Source organism: Schistocerca nitens, chromosome 9, assembly GCF_023898315.1.
Source record: "Schistocerca nitens isolate TAMUIC-IGC-003100 chromosome 9, iqSchNite1.1, whole genome shotgun sequence".
Lineage (NCBI taxonomy): Eukaryota > Metazoa > Arthropoda > Insecta > Orthoptera > Acrididae > Schistocerca > Schistocerca nitens.
This window is the reverse complement of record NC_064622.1, coordinates 482,233,194-482,250,302: the sequence shown is the minus strand read 5'-3', so window position 1 is coordinate 482,250,302 and position 17,109 is coordinate 482,233,194. Positions and strand designations below refer to the sequence as shown.

The following is a 17,109-nucleotide window of genomic DNA, read 5'->3' as shown; positions in this document are numbered from 1 at the left end:
GTATTTTGTTAATTTGATTTTGACTTCTCGAACGAAGTTGAGGACCATGTACATTTCGGCGACGTGGCTAATTACTTCCACATACGTCGGAAAGCCGCGAACGGGAGTTCGAGGGCTCGTAGTATGAGTAAGCCCAATCCTTCGGTAACCGCCCCGATGTGACCATCGGAGTGTTTTAACATGAGAGTGTTCGCGAATTACCATCTTGACGCAGACGACGCTATTCATGGTGGATAGCTGGCAGCTGTGGCCGAGCGGTTCTAGGCGCTTCAGTCCGGAACCGCGCTGTTGCTACGGTCACAGGTTCGAATCCTGCCTAGGGCATGGATGTGTGTGATGTCCTTAGGTTAGTTAGGTTTAAGTAGTTCTAAGTCCAGGGGACTGATGACGTCAGATATTAAGTCCCATAGTGTTTACAGCCACTTGTGGTGGATAGGTGGTTACCGACGGTGTGCTGTGGTGGTATTTGAATTTCATCAAGGAAGGATCGTTCAATTTCAAAGGCTTGTGGTCCTACATGGTCGTGCTGAAAGCTAATATTGATGGTAGCTTTTCTGTATGAATGAGCCATAGCGACTCAATGTCGACGGAGACGAGAACTAACTGTGGCGAGGAAGTAAACATACTACGCGCATCGCGACTCTGCGGACGAAACGCAAACAAGACGTCCTCGCCTCTTATCTGCAGAAAGCAGATTCGTCTTTTGCCAGACACAAAATGTTTGCTAATACTACCCAGTGGCACTAGACATCCTTTAGAATTCGACGGACGTGGAATGACAAGGTTTCATTGATCTCGCAGGATGTCCTAATCAAGTGTGCATCGTACTACCTAGCCCAGTAAACTGGTAGAATGGTTTCTAACTATAAAACAATAACAGCGAGTGCCTAAGTGGAGAAAGATATTTTAGAATCAAATCAGGAACTTCAGTTTTTCGCGGTTTACTGCCTTTCATGTGCAGCAGATGACTGGATGATAGGCAACATGCATTGCATACAAACACCGTCCACTGCTAACGCCCTGCTGTCTCTCAGGGGCATAATTAGTCTTCAATGACACAAAAACCGAGCGAGATGGCGCAGTGGTTAGACACTGGACTCGCATTCGGGAGGACGACGGTTCAATCCCGCGTCCGACCATCCTGATTTAGGTTTTCCGTGATTTCCCTAAATCGCTCCAGGCAAATGCCGGGATGGTTCCTTTCAAAGGGCACGGCCGACTTCCTTCCCCGTCCTCCTCCAACCCGATGAGACCGATGACCTCGGTGTCTGGTCTCCTTCCCCAAAACAACCAACCAACCAATGACACAAAAATATTGTTCCTCGTAAGATGATCTATCACAACTAGACAATTGTTGAGAAGACAGTGATATCGGATTTAGCTCTTCCTATGAAATCCCAGTTACTGAATTGTAAAATTATGAAGTATATGTGTATGAGATATGATCAAAAAGAGGAATTTTTGTTTTTCTTGAGGAATCTTTATTAATTCAGCAACTTGTCCCCTTCAAAGCACTCCCCCTTAGAAATAATACAGTTGTCACAGCGCTTTTTTCAATGTTGGAAGCATTTCTACAACTCACTTTTATTTTTGCCGAAAGCAAACATTGAGGCATGTGCGGAAGCAGTTTCCACGAGTTGTTTTGCCACAATTCCGTTTGTTTTCTTCGGTTTCCACCACACAAATGGCGCATAATTTCCAGATAGTATTTGTTATTGACCTTACGACTATAAAGCAGCATTTCATAATGCGCTATGCCATAGTAATCGAAGAAAACAGTGGAAAGAACCTTCACATGTGATCGAACTTGTCGATTTTTTCTTGTCTATTCAGGCAATTTCTATTTGGACGATAGGGGGCCTTGGCTAAGACGTTATTCCCTTATACCTATGTTTCATAATCTTTTATAGACTTCTGTCGACTTAATTCAGCAATTCCTGAAAGGATCCTGGCGACGTTGCTTTTGGGCGAAATTCGACTTCCGGAACAATCTTTACTGCTACACGTATCATGCCCAAAACATCCGGAAAAATTGTTTGCCATGGGCCAAAGGAAATGCTGACATCAACAGCAACCACTCTGTTCGTGATTTAGCGGTTTTCCAGAACCATTTTCTTTACTTCTTCCACGTTGTCGTCATTAATTGACGTTCTATGGCGTCCAGGACTGTCGTCGTCTTCTCGACACTCTTTGAAATATTTATACAAGTCTTAAAATCTTGTCTTGCTAATAGTAGATTCTCCAAAAGCCGCGGTCACCATTTAGAATGCGGTACTTCACTTTATTTCATTTTACAAGCAAAATTTAATGTAAATGCTTGATCTGTCGTTTTACGGCCGGCCGGTGTGGCCGAGCGGTTCTAGGCGCTTCAGTCTGGAACCGCGCGACCGCTACGGTCGCAGGTTCGAATCCTGCCTCTGGCATGGATGTGTGTGATGTCCTTAGGTTAGTTAGGTTTAAGTAGTTGTAAGTTCTAGGGGACTGATGACCTCAGATGTTAAGTCCCATAATGCTCAGGGCCATTTTTCGTTTTACAAGTAAAAATTCGCCGAGCACTCGAAAACATGTGTAACCTTTTCCACTATCAACAATGAGATAAATATTCAAAACAGCTCAAAAAGCGAAAATACATCAGGAACATGTCTACCAACAAAATAAAAAAATTTAAAGTCGGGTTTATAAAGCCCGTGAAATTGAAAATTTCCCGATACTTTTTGATCATATCTCGTATATATAACTATTGTTGGTACACAAGTTCTTGACGTATGTTTGCATTTGCAGCCGTTTTGAGTATTTACTTTATTGTTGACAGCCTGAAAGTTTATACATGTTTTCGAATGCTCGGTGAACTTTTTCTTTACAAGGTGTGGACAATGATTCAACTTTGTAGGTGTGCAAATGTAACAAACACTTTTCACATTCATTTTTGAACATTTTTACATATCACCCATGTTATCCCAAACGCCATCTTTATGGGTATCTTATCTCCAGGAATATTTGTTTTTTTTTACAAATAAGGCCTCATATGAGTACCAAATTTGTTTCAAATGGCTTCAGCGTTCCTAAGTTATGCGTTCCTGAGTTATACCTTCATGTCTCTCTCTCTCTTTACCACCAACCTCACCCCCACCTCTTTGTGAGGTAGGTGATGGTTCCTATACCTACTGTATTTATTTCCAGATAGTAAGTGACACGTATACCAAGGTCAGTTCAATTCTATGAAACATACATATATACAACGATTTGTATGAATGTGTGGGCAAGACATTTGTGACGACAGGGAAGAATAAGTAATTAGCTCTTCCTATTGGATACTGGTTGCTAAGTTCTAAAATTGTGAATTCCAAGCACAAATAAGTAACTGACATTTACTTGCGTTTATTTAAGTACCGAAATCAGACACAAAGTGTGAGTTCGAAAGAGAGGGAGAGAGGGAGACAGGGAGAGAGAGAGAGAGAGAGAGAGAGAGAGAAACAAGTGTTTCCTAGACTGCTTTAAGCATGTAGATATTTCTAATTAATGGCTTTCTAGGGCACGATCGGCGACAATAAAATACACAAAGGGCGGAAGTCTGACAAGGAAACGGATCCAAGCTACGGGTCACGACAGCGCCTCCAATTGTGAAAGGCGTGGGAAACTGCGTCCTTGGAAGCTCTGCTGCATTGATTTCGGTGCACACGTTCACAGACTAAATAATACGTCTAGTGATCAATGTCATCGAAATCGACGGCCTACCCTGGGTCAGAATTCCAAACTAGAGGCCAAAATTGGAAACGAAATTCAGAGTTAGGAAACTGGCGCTAGTACATCAAGTGCAGAAATGTCTGAGTTGTTAATAGACCCGCGAACGAGTGGTAAAGCGCTAGCGGTTTCACTTGCTATCGGTCGCTCGCTTCGATCCCGCCACACACGCACCAATATTCACTAAGTAACTTCACTACGCTGTGTAGTGAACTTTTTCTGTGGAAGCCGAACAGCTACTCTGAGCAGTAGTTGCACCTGTTCTCAGTATATCGAGTAATACTTTCCAAAAAACAAAAAATCGGGAACTGAAATTTTTAAATTTATTTACGCAGGATTTTTCATAACTATAAATTGTGTATCACATTTTACATTGACACCAAATGCGTTGCTTACATCTTTCCAGTCCATATTTCGTAAATATACATAAATTTCTAATGAAAGGTTTCGCGGCGATACGTACTGATAAGTCTGTCGAGTGTCCAGTTGCGTCAAGTACATTAACACTCACGAGCTTTCGGCCGAGTACTCCTAGGCCATTGTCTAGCGGTGACTGTCTCTTGGTTGCTGTTACCGTCCTCATATAGCCACTCTGCCTTCTGTGACGTCACTGGTGCTCGCTCCAGCGCCGTGTAGAGTAGTACGAGGTTGCGCGCCCTCTTCAACCTACCTGTGGACGGATCCCAAGCCGTGCTTAGCTGTAGAGCACCATCCTCATTGACGGTGTTGTCACAAGCCTTCATCTCCATCGCTTCTTTTACTAAGCTCTCCCAGAAACTGTTAGTCCGTGTAATAACAGATGTCTCGTCAAACGCAATAGGATGTTCGTTTCCTAGAGCATGCCCTACTACCGCTGATTTCTCAGGGTACCGAAGGCGAACTCATCTCTCGTGTTCTACGCAGCGTTGTTCAATAGTACACACAGTCTATCCGTCATAAAACTGCACACGTCCACAAAGTATTTTACACAAGCATAGTGTTCTGAGGCGTACATCGTCTTTCACAGGCCTCGTGAGCGGTCGAATTTTTGTTGGAACCCTGAAGACTGGATCTATTTTATGCCTCTTTAGGCGCCGGCTAATTTTCTCTGTTACTGAGCCACCTACTTCCTCGGTATCATTCTGCTTACGTGTTTTCGGAAAGATAGCTTGAGAAATCTAGCGGTTGTTGTAGCCATTGTCCCTGAACACTTCCCGCAATGGGTTCAATTCCTCCGGGAGGTTCTCAGCGTCTGAGACTGCTTCCGCTCGATGCAACAAGGTCCTCAGAACACAACGTTTCTGCGAAGGATAGCGTTAGCTGCTAGCGTGCAGATTTCAGTCCTTGTGGGTGGATTTCCGGTAAACATTGTGGCTGAGACTCTCATTTGCTTTATGAAGGACGAGGACGTCAATGAACGGTAAGACGCCATGTGTCTCCACCTTTATCGTGAATTCGACGTTGTCATGGATATTGTTGATGTGATCCACGAATTCTCCCAGTCTTTCACGAACATGAGAACAGACAACGAACGTGTCGTCGATGTAACGATAAAAGCCACTAGGCTTTGCACTCTATGACGTCACTGCATTTTTTTTTATGTTGCAGAATATTTTAACCAGACGCATGGCGTCGCGATGGGGAGCCCATTAACTCCAGTTATAGCCAACCTGCTTGTGGTTTTGGGAACAATGCCCTAGATACAGCTCCTGCAAAGTCTAGTTGCTTTTATCGTTCCGATACTGACTAAAGTTTCCCAGCAGATGCAACCACTTTTGCTTTTTTGGGGGTTGGTGTTCAAGGAGATTTCCACACTAGGCTGCAACCACTTCGGATTTTTTTGGGTTCGTGATAAAGAATATATCGACACTGGGCTTTGCTGTTTGCTCTCAGGATCAAAATTACGCAGCCAAGTTTCATCAGGAATGGGTACCTTTTAAAGAAACTCCGGATCTTCCTCTAACATCGCGCGTCAGCTCCATTGTAGTGTTATTCAACACGCCTCAACTGCCCCACGTTTCACAGGTGGGAATCCGGAGTGCCTATGGCAAAACTATAGCCCACGTCACGTTGGACGGCCCTTCCACCCACAGAGGCGGAGGGATAGGGAAGCGTGGAGGGCATAAGGTTTGCGCACGCGTGGTGGTAGAGAGAGGGCAAACGAAGTCCGTTTTGCCGAAATGTGTTGCTGCAGACAACAATCAATTTCATTTGCCTTCGGTACACTGCATCATACGTTCAAATCTAAGAGGGAATAATACATTCTAAAACCGATTTCGATCAATCGTCTACATGAAAGAAATCTTACTTTATGTCTTGAGGTTGTGTCCACTGTTCCACAGCAATTGCCTGTGTAACACTGGAAGGTGAAAACAGGTAATGCAATTTTATGAAGACGTCAAGGACAGTTTTTTTTAAATGACTATTGTCTAAAGACAAGATCATCGGAAACGGTTGCAATAATTGTCATTTATAGTGATTTGAACCATATTATAAGTGAAAATGTAATACACAACAAAATAAACTTCAGACTCAAACCGAAATCATTTTTTGACAACTCCTTCCATTCCATAAAACTCTTTTAGATGTGTACATTGCGCGTATATACACTCCTGGAAATTGAAATAAGAACACCGTGAATTCATTGTCCCAGGAAGGGGAAACTTTATTGACACATCCCTGGGGTCAGATACATCACATGATCACACTGACAGAACCACAGGCACATAGACACAGGCAACAGAGCATGCACAATGTCGGCACTAGTACAGTGTATATCCACCTTTCGCAGCAATGCAGGCTGCTATTCTCCCATGGAGACGATCGTAGAGATGCTGGATGTAGTCCTGTGGAACGGCTTGCCATGCCACTTCCACCTGGCGCCTCAGTTGGACCAGCGTTCGTGCTGGACGTGCAGACCGCGTGAGACGACGCTTCATCCAGTCCCAAACATGCTCAATGGGGGACACATCCGGAGATCTTGCTGGCCAGGGTAGTTGACTTACACCTTCTAGAGCACGTTGGGTGGCACGGGATACATGCGGACGTGCATTGTCCTGTTGGAACAGCAAGTTCCCTTGCCGGTCTAGGAATGGTAGAACGATGGGTTCGATGACGGTTTGGATGTACCGTGCACTATTCAGTGTCCCCTCGACGATCACCAGTGGTGTACGGCCAGTGCAGGAGATCGCTCCCCACACCATGATGCCGGGTGTTGGCCCTGTGTGCCTCGGTCGTATGCAGTCCTGATTGTGGCGCTCACCTGCACGGCGCCAAACACGCATACGGCCATCATTGGCACCAAGGCAGAAGCGACTCTCATCGCTGAAGACGACACGTCTCCATTCGTCCCTCCATTCACGCCTGTCGCGACACCACTGGAGGCGGGCTGCACGATGTTGGGGCGTGGGCGGAAGACGGCCTAACGGTGTGCGGGACCGTAGCCCAGCTTCATGGAGACGGTTGCGAATGGTCCTCGCCGATACCCCAGGAGTAACAGTGTCCCTAATTTGCTGGGAAGTGGCGGTGCGGTCCCCTACGGCACTGCGTAGGATCCTACGGTCTTGGCGTGCATCCGTGCGTCGCTGCGGTCCGGTCCCAGGTCGACGGGCACGTGCACCTTCCGCCGACCACTGGCGACAACATCGATGTACTGTGGAGACCTCACGCCCCACGTGTTGAGCAATTCGGCGGTACGTCCACCCGGCCTCCCGCATGCCCACTATACGCCCTCGCTCAAAGTCCGTCAACTGCACATACAGTTCACGTCCACGCTGTCGCGGCATGCTACCAGTGTTAAAGACTGCGATGGAGCTCCGTATGCCACGGCAAACTGGCTGACACTGACGGCGGCGGTGCACAAATGCTGCGCAGCTAGCGCCATTCGACGGCCAACACCGCGGTTCCTGGTGTGTCCGCTGTGCCGTGCGTGTGATCATTGCTTGTACAGCCCTCTCGCAGTGTCCGGAGCAAGTATGGTGGGTCTGACACACCGGTGTCAATGTGTTTTTTTTTTTCCATTTCCAGGAGTGTATATGTGTGCTTCTCTGCAGCTCAATGTAAATCATTATGCGTAAAAAGGAATTACTGGTAGCAAAGACTAATGCAAAAGATTATAGTAGAAATTGTCAGTAGGTTATCATATTTTTCGGTGTCAACAGACGTTATGAGTTTAAACTAATTTGCTCGACATTACAGTGGGAGAACGCATTTATGGTCCATTGAACAAGCTAACAATTAACCGTCTTCTCTCAATAATTCGACAGAATGCTGACCAATAATACTGAAAACCACCAAACTCCCGACACGAAACCCTTCCTTTCATTTTAAGAAATTCGTGCGTTGAAAATGACAGGGATTAATGTCTCGAAATATTGCAGGTTTTGACGAATTTCTGCGGACGCATTCTCGGGAATAATCAGAGCATACAACACACTGCGAAAAACTTTATTCCTTGGGCAATGTGTTGAACATTATAGCCTGAATATTTCACAGGCTACGGTAATTGATCGAGAAGAACACATCCAACTCACAGGACGATTAAAGGACCTGGAAGTCACGCATTCCTTCATCTGTCTTGGGTCAACCATCTGCAACACGGAAGTTGTGAAGATGAGATAAGAAGACGGATGACGCTAGGGCGAGTAGCTATGAAGAAGCTCACCAAGATCTGGCAGAGCAGAGCAATAACAAATACCACAAAGTTCCGACTAGTTGAAACACTCGTGTTTTCTGCCTTCTTTTATCGTTGCGAAACATGGACACGCAAGGCCAGAGACAAACAGCGCATTGATGTGTTTGAGCTTTGGTGCTGGCGTAGGATGATACGCATAACATGGACCGAAAATGAACAAATGTGTCCATTATTGAACAACTCGATATCTCGAGACGACTGTCTTTTCGAGTCACCGAAAAAATTCTCCATTTCTTTGGCCATATTGTGAGAAGAGACGGAGAAAATCTAGAGAAAATAATCTTGCAAGGAAAGAGGCCAAGAGAAGAGCAGCGAGCAGACGGCTGGATCAAAACAAGAAGATCTCCGTTCTACCTCTTCAGCAGGCACCAAGAGAAGCTGGCAACTGTCCGGGATGGAGACGTCTGGTTCATGGGGTCACGACGCTCAGCAGTGAGCACAACGACTTATGATGATGACGTATTCCTAATGAATAAAGCTAGGATCTTCTCATGTACTATGTATGTAATTCACATGTTTACAGAAACATCTTTAAACAAAGAGGCTATAAAATCAAGGAAAATCTTTACTTTGTTTCAAAGTGTACATCGTAATAGCATCTGTTATCTGGGTTAATGTCCAGACCATCTAAATGTCAATTTAGAATGACAGGTTCAATGCTTTTATATGTCTTCACCTCCCTATCAAAGTCTTACTTCTGAAACTTTCTAGCGTGCTGCATACAGTGTGCCCGTGGTGAAGAGATGCTGTCTATTGCTTCATACGCAAGCGTTTCAGTGTCTGTTATCTTCAGTGTTCTGTTTGTTTTTTTTTTTTTTTCTTACATAGTTTAAAACCTGTGAGCAAATTAATTCTCTCGGTATACTGACAATGATATGTGGGTAAAAGCAAAACTGTGTGACCATATTCACATGCAAGGAAGTCAAGTTTGTTCATTCCGTCGCGTGACTTTTATAAATGAATGAGCTGCAGGATTTCATCACGAATCTGGCTTATATTGTCCGGAATATTTTTATTTATTCAGCCACAGCACAATATTCCCTTTCCTGGTGATCGTACTTGGTGATTTCCCTGTAACAGCTGAACAAGTAGCATGGTAATTACAAAGACAGAATTCGAAGCAAGGTATGGCATGATTTGTTCACTGAACCACTTCTTGAAAGTGACAGCGTTTCGAATAGTAGTCACTACTGCTTTTCATGCACATAAATACGAGTTTATTCTCAGGAACGAAATCAGAAGAAGAGCCAGTGTGCAGAATAAGTATCCGAGAACCTTTTACTGTGGGAACTTTAAAACCACCAGTACCATCACTCAGTTTCCAACAGGTATTCACGGAATTATTCTGATTCACCCATGTTTCATCAAGATAATACTCTGTAGGACTACCCCCTCCTCTTGTATCGTGCGTCTTTATAAGGTACGTGGCTAGTGCTGCTTCTATGTCACTTCTTTCGATTAAAAACTCTCTTCTGAACATATCTGAAACCAGTGTCTTTTAAAATTATTTGCATTGACGAAGTGCTACCTTTGAAACCAATTTGTTTAGGCGTAATTGTAGCAAGCTATTTGATGTATATACATTTCAAACACGAATCACTTTTAAAAAATCCTTGTCAAAACCATCTATTTGTGTTTCAGGTTTCTTGCGATCTCGATGTTTTCCAAGCGACACGAAAAAACATTTTCCTGAGGTTTCTACGGTTTGTTTACTATTCTCTGCACATTAATCTTGCCAATACATGGTTCTGCAGTTCATTCTCGAGTTTTCAAAATGTCAAAAACAGAAGTATCGCTTTCAGATTCACATTTGAAAAAGTTGTAAATACGGGACATAAACCTCCTCGACTGCTTGTGAAGCACCTACATCTACATGATGACTCTGCAGTTCACAATTAAGTGCTTGGCAGAGCGTTTATCGAACCAGATTCAAGCTATTTCTCTACCGTTCAAACCTCGAATACCGCGCGGGAAACACGAACACTTTAATCTTTCTGTATGAGCTCTAATTTCTCTTATTTTCTTATGATGATCATTCCTCCCTGTGTAGGCGGTTGACAACAATTTTTCCAGTCTGAAGAGAAAGTTAGAGACTTAAATTTCATGAGAAGATCCTGCCACAATGAAAAACGTCTTTGTTACGATGACAGCCGCCCCAGTTCGCTATCGTATCCGTGGCAGTCTCTCCCCAATTTCGCGATAACACAAAACGAGCTGCCTTTCTTTGAACTCTTTCGATCAATCCTATCTACAGTACTCCAGAAGAGGACGGATAAGCGTTGTGTAAGTAGGACCTTTAGCACAGCTGTTACATTTTCTAAGTGTTCTACCAATAAATAGAAATGTTTGGTTTGTTTCACACACAATGTTATCCATGCGATCGTTGCAACTTACGTTATTATTAATCTGTAAGTATCTAGTGGAATTTACAACCTTTAGCTTTGTGTGTTTTATCTCGTAAACCGAAATTTATCGGATTATTTTTAGCACTCATGTGGATGGCTTCAGACATGTAATTATTTAGAGTCAATTGCCGTTTTTCTCACGGTACAAATATCTTGTCTAAGTCGTTTTGTAACTTGTTTTAATCATCTGATGACATTATAAGAAGGTAAACCACAGTATCATCTGCAAACAATCTAAGAGGGCTGCTCAGAGTGTTTCATAAACCGTTTATTAGATCACGAACAGACGAGCGTCTATAACAGTTCCTTGCAAACGCCAGGTCTCACTTTTGTTTCAATGATTTTCCGTCGATTACTGCAGGAAATCACGAATCCAGTCCCTCAACTAAGAAGATACTCCATAGTCACGCAATTTAATTAAAGTTGCTTGCGAGGAACTTCACGTGTATTGCCGTCACCTGACATATGCATTTGGAAATCACACTGAAACGTGTACAGACATATACTCAGAGCTATACTGCTACATAAACATCTGAATGAATAATTCGGCGGCTCTGCGAATGAAACTGCTTCGTCGCAGCAACAGTGTAACATGCGGGAGAGAGATTCTCGCAGTCTAGTTTGTAACTCATGGCTATCCACTCGATAAGAGAAGGAATCTTATTGGCTGCTAGCAGTTAATGGTGGTGGATGCGCAGAACGGCTGAAAAAAGGACCGCCATCCTACATGAAGCGAACTATAGTTCGGCATATTAAGCTAGCAGAATATGGTAAGATTAAATTCTACTGGGAAAAATTATGACCATAAAAATTATGATCATTGTTCAATGAAGAGCCCTCGTAGGTTTAATAAAATCGAAGCATTAATGACAAATATTGCTTAAATGAACAATATCTATGAAAAATATTGCATTCAAAAATTTGAATGTGTCATTGTAAGTTTAGTAAATAAATCACAAAATATATGAACTTTCTAAAAAATGAAAGAGAAACAAAATCTGTATTGCATTATTTATTGCTTTCATATATGGTTTATATATAGTTTATATATTGGTTTTAGTATGATGTAGCTGATCAATGGAATGAGGATGCAGAAGGAAATGGAAATCCCTGCATTAAATACAAATAATATGTTTAAACAGGACATGTGGGCTGAAATAAAAAAAGCACCAAGACAATTTCTCCATTGGCAAAAGATTCTGGACTAGTCTTCCATTCGGATCTCTCGGAGGAGACTAGCACCAGGGAGGTGACCAAGAGAAAAAAGATTGAATAGCCAGCGAGAGGACAACAATCTATGACTCAGCGTGTGGAATGTCAGAAGTTTGAACTTGATAGGGAAGCTAGAAAATCTGGAAAGCCCAGTGCTAAGGCACAGTCAAGATATAGAAGGGATCAGGGAAGTTAAGTGGAAAAAAAGGAAAGGGTTTTGAGTCACCCCTGAGTATAGAGTAATATTATAACACACCACCCGTTGCTTGTCTGGATTTTGCGTGTGTTCGATAATGTTAGATTTAAATGTCGCCCTGTTACCCCTAATTAATCTGCAGTGGTAGTTTTGACGATGAATCACACCTATTTTTAATTCCAAACAGGAACCATAACGAACACTTAGGGGGTTCAATGATATCAGACAATTTCACAGAAATAAAGTAAAGCAAAGGGTGATTCAGGATCAAACTACTGAAAGTAAAAGCTCTACTGAATCAATAAATTTATTATCAGCTTCAGACCGATGCTGAATAAGAAAATAACAAATGAACAATTTACAAATTACCCTCCTAGCTGGTACTGGCAGTGAATTGTGTCAAAATCGGTACAAAACGCAATCTCTCATAAATTGGCTGACCGTCTGACATCGACACAAAACGAAAAATAAGAATAATCACTACATCCCAAAGTATCGCGAAACCTCAGTGGAAACAGCAATTGCACGTGATCCAACTATTTAACGCCACCCCTAACGCAGGCCGAAGCAGGAGCGATCTCACCATACTACTGCTGCTGTGGCTGCGGTCTCCGGTGGACGATGGTGCGGCAGTGGAATCCTCGTGCGGCGCCTCGGAAATCGCACTCCTACAATACTTGGACAACAGACTGCTGTCCGTAAACTTCTCAAATTGCGACAATCTTCCCATGAGCACCTCTACTGTTTATCCCCTGTATGGAGACTGTGAATAAGACTCACAGTCACCTCATTCTTGGTCTCTCCTATATGCTGGCGATGATTTACTGGCAAGCGAACAACGTGAAGACCTCCAGGAACAGATGCAGCAATGGTAACCCTCTATATTGGCTCTAATTTCTCTGGTCAATTTCTCTAATTTCTCTGGTCAATATGAGAGATGTATGTGGGGGCGAGAGTAATATGTTATCTTACTCCTCCTGAAAAGTGCTTAATGATAACCAACACTTGGTTTAAGCATCATGAAAGAAGGTTGTATATATGGAAGACCCCTGGAGACACTGGAAGGTTTCAAATAGATTATATAATGGTAAGACAGAGATTTAGGAACTAGGTTTTAAATTGTAAAACATTTCCAGTGGCACATGTGGTCTCTGACCACAATTTATTGGTTGTGAACTGTAGATTAAAACTGAATAAACTGCAAAAGTTGGGAATTTAAGGAGATGAGACCTGGATAAACTGAAAGAACGAGAGGTTGTATAGAGTTTCAGAGAGAGCATTAGGGGACGATTGACAAGAACGGGGGAAAGAAATACGGTTAGAAGAAGAATGGGTAGCTTTGAGAGATGAAATAGTGAAGGTAGCAGAGTGTCAAGTCGGTAAAAATACGAAGGCTAGTAGACATCCTTGGGCAACAGAAGAGGTACTGAATTTAATTGATGAAAGGAGGAAATATAAAAATGCAGTAAATGAAGCAAGCGAAAAGGAATACAAACGACTCAAAAATGATATCGATAGGATGGCTAAGCAGGAATGTCTAGAGGACAAATTTTCTTACATGTAGAGGCATATATAACTAGGGATAAGATAGATAACTGCCTACAGGAAAGTAAAGAGACAAGGGAACCACCTGCATGAATACCAAGAGCTGAGACTGGAAACCAGTTCTAAGCAATGAAAGGAAAGCGGAGAGGTGGAATGAGTACCTAGAGGGCCTATACAAGGGTGATGAACTTGAAGGCAATACCATGGAAATGGAAGAGGACGTAGATGAAGATGAAATGGGAGATATGATACTGCGTGAAGAATTTGATAGAGCACTGAAAGATGTAAGTCGAAACAAGGCCCTGAGAGTAGACAACATTCCATTAGAACTACTGATAGCCTTGGGAGAGCCAGCCATGACGAAACTCCTCCATCTGGTGAGCAAAATGTATGAGACAGGCGAAATACCCTCAGCTTCAAGAAGAATGTAATAATTCCAATCCCAAAGAAAGCAGTCGTTGACAGGTGTGAAAATTACCGAACTAACAGTTTAATAAGTCTCGGCTGCAAAATATTAACATTAATTCTGTACAGACGAATGGAAAAACATAAAATCCGACGTTAGCGAAGATCAGATTGGATTCCGTAGAGATGTCGCAATACCCGAGGCAATACTGACGCTACGACTTGTCTTGGAAGATAGATTAAGGAAAGGCAAACCTACGTTTCTAGAATTTGCAAACTTAGGAAAAGCTTTTGACAATGTTGACTGGAATACTCTCTTTCAAAGTCTTAAGGTGGCAGGAGTTAAATACAGGGAGCGAAAGGCTATTTAAAATTCGTGCTAATACCAGACGGCACTTATAAGAGTCCAGGGGCATGAAAGGGAAGCAGTGGTTGGGAAGGGAGTGGGACAGGGTTGTGGCCTATCCCCTATGTCATTCAATCTGTATATTAACCAAACAGTAGAGGAAACAAAACAAAATTTGGAGAGGGAATTAAATTCCATGAAGAAGAAATAAAACCTTTGAGGTTTGCCGATAACATTGTAATTCTGGCAGAGACGCCAAAGGACCTGGAAGAGCAGTTGAACGGAATGAACAGTGTCTTGAAAGGAGGATATAAGATGAACATCAACAAAATGAAACCAGGATAATGGAATGTAGTCGAATTAAATCAGGTGATGCCGAGGAAATTAGTTTTGTTGTTTGGGGAGCAAAATAACTGATGATGGTCAATGTAGAGAGAATATAAAATGTAGTCTGCAATGGCAAGGAAAGCGTTTCTGAAGAAGAGAAATCTATTAACGTCGAGTACAGATTTAAGAGTCAGGAAGTCGTTTCTGAAAGTATTTGTATGGAGTGTAGCAATGTATGGAAGTGAAATAGGGACGATGAATAGTTTGGACAAGAAGAGAATAGAAGCTTTCGAAATGTGGTGCTATAGAAGAATGCTGAAAATTAGATGTTCAGATCACATAATTAATGAGGAGGTATTAAATAGAATTGGGGAGAAATGGAATTTGTGGCACAACTTCACTAGAAGAAGAGATTGGTTGGTAGGACACGTTGTGAGGCATCAAGGGATCACCAACTTAGTATTGGAGGGAAGTGTGTAGGATAAAAATCGTATAGGGAGACCAAGGCATGCATACACTAAACAGGTGTAGGACAAAAGTTGCAGTAGTTACTCGGAGATGAAGAAGCTTGCACAGGATAGGGTAGCATGGAGAGCTGCATCAAACCAGTCTCTGGACTGAAGACCACAACACAATGAAAGGTAAAATATTCGTCCAGATGAGACGAAATTACGCCACTGTTATCTTTATAATTTTTCAGTTCATTTGAATGTGGAGTTAAGGTTTTTGAGGTCCTGGTCTTCAATTCTTTCGACAGGCTTGCCACCTAGCTTGCTCACGGTCATATTTTGGTAGTTACAAATGCATGTTATTTCATGACTACAGCTATTGATGTTTTCCAATGCGTATTCACCGTTTTTTCACATTTTGATCGGTATGTTATCTTATAAGAATTAACATATTTTGAACTTCACTGTTAAGTGGATTTATCAAATTTTCGTTTTGACGTTTAAAAAATGGCTCTGAGCACTATGGGACTTAACTTCTAAGGTCATCAGTCCCCTAGAACTTAGAACTACTTAAACCTAACTAACCTAAGGACATCACTCACATCCATGCCCGAGGCAGGATTCGAACCTGCGACCGTAGCGGTCACGCGGTTCCAGACTGAAGCGCCTAGAACCGCACGACCACACCGGCCGGCTTTGACGTTTAGAATTGGCTCTCCATTACTTTTGCTCAGATTTTGTGCAGTGTCTTGTATTCTACTTGATTGTACATGTTTTTCTTAGGCTACGTTTCCTCCAAGTATTACCAGTCTGAATTGGATTGCAGATAGCAACCGAAACAGTTGTCGACTTTCGTTATGACAGGGAAATGTTCGCCTAGGCGCTAAAAGTTCTTCGCTTTAAAAAATTCTTTATTTAATAAACCGCATTAAGACCGCCGTGTCCTCCTTGACAATGTCAGGCTTCACTGTCAATTACTTGTAACAATTCAAAGAAAACGCCGTTTTCCTGTAGTGTGAAATTCCTGAATGGTTTCTGAATGTCAAAGATTCTGCACCACAGACAATCGATATATTATGAAGAGAGTTTCATTTCGGTCGTGGGAAGGTTCACGAAGTAGTCTCTGGTAGTCGTATTCTACAGTGCAAAAAGCCGTACTATGAGTTGGATATAACTTCAGCAAAATGGTTGATGGAAAAATCACCCCCTTCAGAGGATGGGCTCAGATAGTGTATCTTTGTAAGTGATGGTGAATTGTATACACTCAGTTATTCCACATGAGTCATGTGTCATCGTGAAGGGCTTCGAGGAAGTGAAGTGTACTAAAGACTAGACCTGTTGCCAAAATATAACGTGCATCGTGTTGAGAAGGGCTTCCCTCACTTCCTGCACTCTGATCAAAATATGTGTCGACAAATATGAGCCAGTAACCTGAAGTTGTTGGAACAGTGGCCGCACGACTGCCATCTGCGAGATTTTGCAGACGACTTCAGTGAGAGCATTGGGCCTTCTTTTTGAATATGGAAGAAAATTAATGTTTTTGTATAATAAAAGTTTTTCTGTACTCCGACTGGAAACATGTGCTGACACGTTAACTATGATTTCAGTGTGTCAGCGATAATATGATTTGTTGTTTGAAAATTTAAATAAAATTTACGCCTAGGGTGTTTTTGTTGTGTTTTCTCATTTCCCTTTGTAAAGTAATGTTGATGCCTCGTTCAGGTAACGATTACAGAGAGATAGGGATAAGTGAAATTTCATACACACATTTTACTACAGTACGATACAGAGATAAGAAATTTACTCGTGGG

General features: G+C 42.5%; 1 protein-coding gene across 1 annotated transcript in view; it reads left to right on the top strand.

The window, feature by feature from the left end:
• The window catches only part of LOC126203407 (fatty acyl-CoA reductase 1-like), a 131,797-nt gene that overhangs the window by 23,127 nt on the left and 91,561 nt on the right, over nucleotides 1-17,109 (top strand). The gene's annotated exons all lie outside the window — the stretch shown is intronic.